At 44.6% G+C, this 4,199-nt stretch overlaps 1 pseudogene; it reads right to left on the bottom strand.

The window, feature by feature from the left end:
* Positions 1-987: 987 nt before the first annotated feature.
* On the bottom strand, positions 988-1,323 carry LOC137375087 (ATPase inhibitor, mitochondrial pseudogene; annotated as a pseudogene).
* Between the last annotated feature and the right edge of the window lie 2,876 nt (positions 1,324-4,199).

Genomic DNA, 4,199 nt, shown 5'->3' with positions numbered 1-4,199 from the left:
ATGACATCTATGTTGTGAACAGACTCGTTTAATCTCAGACTGTTGCCAGGGTGAAGGATGAAGTCGGTGGTTGGAGAACAGAGTTTGGAGCAGGAACCGAAAACAATGGCTTTAGTCTTCCCAGTATTCAATAGGAGGGAATTCTGGCTCACCAAGTACTGGATGTCAGCAGGATTCCTCAATTCTAACCAGTATAACTTGAATAACCAGTCATGGCTAAGGGAGAAATGTTGGCTGATTCAGACCTGCATCTCTTTAAATATTGGCATTGGGTTGTGTCTTTAGGGTCTGCCTAAGCCACAGCAACAAGCAGACAGGAAGCACTCACAGACACACTACAGCTCTACTGACCTTCTTTACATTTCCCTCGCCACCTGCATTCCCATCTTGCACCCTCTGTAAACTTGAGATCATCCAAAATTCTGTTGCCCATATCCTAGCTCGCACCAAATCTCTTTCACCCATCACCCCTGTGCTCTCTGGCCTACATTGGCTCATTCTTGTTTTGAAGTCCCTCCTTTTAGTCACCGTTCAGAATGTCTCCTTTTCGTGGCTTGGTGTCAGATTTCATTTGATAATACTTCTGTGAAGTGCCATCGGATGTTAAAGGTGCTACATAAATGTGAGTTGTTATTCGCTTTGCGATGGTTACTACATTAAATATAAAGGCAAGCTATCATCAGTGGAGGGTCTAACTGGGATGGTGTGACCAAGGCTCAGAGTGGGGCTTGAACGCACAACCTGCTCCAAAGTCAGAGAGTGATCAACTGAGCAAAGGTGATCCAAGCAATTGCATCTCAGTGAGTTTCAACAGACCATCCAGCACCTAAAGCTCAGAACACAGAAAAGCTCATAATGCTATCTTTATTATTTGGAAAGATACAATTTACTCCAAAAGCACACGTCTTCTTTGTAAAGTTTACTGAAAGTTACCCGTGAGCGGGGAGGGGGGAAGGGGGGTGGGGGGGGGGGGGTCAGTTAATTTAGTCAATCTGATGACTTCTGTTCATCCAGGTTTTCCAGTTTTTCCTTGTGCCACTCAATGTTCTCCTGCAAACGCTTGACCTCCTTCTCTTGAGCAGAAATCTCCTCCTTGTAATGAGACTTCATCGTATCAATCAACTCCCTTTCCTTTTTCTTGAAGTACATTTCTTCCATTGCTTCCTCTCTTTTCGAAAAAGCCCCACCGCCCCTTCGGATCGCTCCATTGGACCTCATCCTGGTTCCCTCGCTCACCTGCCGAAACTGGCTTATGTTGAAGCCTGCCCAGACTTTGTTCAGAAGGATGCTCCTCAGGTTGAAGCCCAACAGACTCGTGGCCATTTCGGTGTTGTTAACATAAGATAAATGACCATCGCCACAGCAAGTCTGGCTTGGATGTGATTGTGATGTCAGAGGCCACAAGATTTAATTGGCCCTGAGTGGATTGTTGCCATGGTTTCAGCCATGAGATTTCAATCAATGGTTCAAGCCCCTCTTCTTAAAGACTTGAACCCAAGTTCTAGATTGACACTCCCCGTACAGCACTGAGGGAGCGCCGCACTGAGGGAGTGCTGCACTGAGGGAGTGCTGCACTGTCGGAGATGTCATCTTATGGATGAGACGTTTAAACCAAGGCACCCCCAACTACCTTGTCAGACGGACGTATTAGATCCCATTGCAATATTGTGGAGCGTCCTCCCTGGTGTCCTGATCAATATTTCTCCCTCAGTCAAAATCGCTTAATAAAACAGATTATCTGATCATTTATCACATTGGCTGTTGCATTCCCCTACATGACAACAGTGACCACACTTCAAAAGTACATAATTGGCTGTATAGCGCTTTGGGACTTCCTGAGGTTATGAAAGGCGATATACAAATGCAAGAATTTTCTTTCTGTCTGTCTCTCTCTCTCCTTTTATCTATTTGTGTCTATGTTGCATATGCGCACCTGCATCTCCATTTTTGTATGACTCTGCGTGTTTCTAACTATGTGTCTGTCTTTCTCTCTGCCTACTTGTGGGCGCCTCCATTTTGGTTTATCGCCCTTTGTTTCTCCACCTTGCTCTCTCTCTCTCTCTCTCTCTCCATCTGTGTCTCCATCTCTCTCTCTCTGGTGCTTTCTTTGTCTGTGTGTTTGCCTCTGTCTCAGTCTCTTACTTGTCACTGTGTGTCTTCTCTGTCTCTGTGCCTCTCTCTCTCTCTTGCGATCTGTTTGTTTGTCTCGGTTCAGCCTGTCTCTCTTTCTTTCTATTATTGATACTGTTAATATTCTGCTGAGGTACTGCTTGTTGTAATTTGATATTTCTCAGTTTATAATCCTTTGTGCACTTCTCAGCCTAATTACAGCCTCCCTCCTGGAATCTGTTTAAAGATACCTCATCTCTGGTTTAATGAAGCATTTCACAAATACTTGACCCTTGTGTGACCTGTGGCTCAGGGTGTACTGTCAGAACAGACATATTCATTCAGCTATCAAATGTGGCTTACCTGTGGGCAGGTGTGATGATGTCTGGTCACTCAGTGGGTGGGTGGGGGAGGGGGTCACGTTCTGTTTACCTTGCAACATCCTTCCAGGACTTGTGCAGAGTGTGAGTGTCCCGGACTAGATGCACCTCTCCCTGCCTCTCGCCGCCTAGCTCCTGACCTCAAACACCTAATTGTGTTATGTTGAGTTTATCTGGCTCACCTCCCAATGAAAGTGAAAAGAAAAAAGCAAGAAAGACTTGCATTTTTGTAGTACCTTTCACCACTTGAGGATGTCTCAAAGTGCTTTACAGTCAATCATATACTTTTTGAACTGCAGTCACTGTTGCAATATAAGAAAATTCCAGCCACTTTGTACACAGCAAAAGCGATCCCATAATGATCAGATAATTTGTTTTCTTTTGTGATTTTTCATTGAGGGATAAATGTTGGCCCAGGACACTGGGGACAACTCCCCTGCTCATCTTTGAAATAGTGGTCATGGGATACGAACATATGAACATACGAATTAGGAGCAGGAGTAGGCCACTTGGCCCCTCAAGACTGCTCCGCTAGTCAATAAGATTGTGGCTGGTCTGATTGTAACCTCAACTCCACATTCCCGCCTATCCCCGATAACCATTGCTTATCAAGAATCCATCTACCTCTGCCTTAAAAATATTCAAAGATTCTGCTTCCACTGCCTTTTGAGGAAGAGAATTCCAAAGACACACGACCCTCTGAGAGAAATAATGTTTCCTCATCTCTGTCTTAAATGGGCGACTCCTTATTTTTAAACAGTGACCCCTAGTTTTAGATTCTCCCACAAGGGGAAACATCCTTTCCACAACCACCCTGTCAAGACCCCTCAGGATCTTACATGTTTCAATCAAGTCACCTCTTACTCTTCTAAATTCCAGCAGATACAAGCCCAGCCTGTCCAATCTTTTCTCATCAGACAGCCTGCCCATTCCAGGTATTAGTCTAGATCTTTCTCATCCACCCATGAAGGCAGATAGGAGCCTCAGTTTTAACATCTCACCCAAAAGACAGCACCTCTAACAGTGCAGCACTCCCTCAGTACTGCACTGGGAGCGTCAGCCTGGAGATTATGTGTTCAAAGTCTCTAGAGTGGGACTTGAATCCACAACTTTCTGACTCAGAGGTGGGACAGCTGTCCATTTTAATTTTTTCTAATATTAAACTTATGCCATATTAATATAATTTACAATATTATGATCATTCCTTTGTATCGTACAAACCCCTTCACCAGTTTCCAACAAAAGAAACCAAGTCATGACTACCCCATGAACAATCTCACCCCCATTCCACCATTCCGCACAGTCATTCCTCCACCATTTATTAACAGTGTTACATCCGGGTGAGGAGGGGGTCTCGGGCTCTCCTTTCACCCTCCTCTGGTTTGACCGCAACAGGGTTTATTCTTTTAACACAGTGATTTAGCTTACCAGCTCAGTGAGCACTGGCTCACTGTTCCTCGAATATAATTACAAATGAACCAATCAGACAGGTTTTCTTGAGTTTAAACAAGAAAGATGTAAGTTTATTAACTTTATCAATCTTCTTCTGCTTCTTCGGCCTCCTTGTCTCGAGAGACAATGGGTAAGCACCTGGAGATGGTCAGTGGTTTCTGGAGCAGTGTCTGGAGTGGCTATAAAGGCCAATTCTAGAGTGAATTCTCTTCCATGGGCGCTGCAGATAAAATTGGTTGTCGGGGCTGTTACACAGTT

Source organism: Heterodontus francisci, chromosome 11 (genome assembly GCF_036365525.1).
Source record: "Heterodontus francisci isolate sHetFra1 chromosome 11, sHetFra1.hap1, whole genome shotgun sequence".
Classification (NCBI taxonomy): domain Eukaryota; kingdom Metazoa; phylum Chordata; class Chondrichthyes; order Heterodontiformes; family Heterodontidae; genus Heterodontus; species Heterodontus francisci.
The sequence above is the reverse complement of the archived record's forward strand: the minus strand, read 5'-3'. Positions and strand labels throughout refer to the sequence as shown.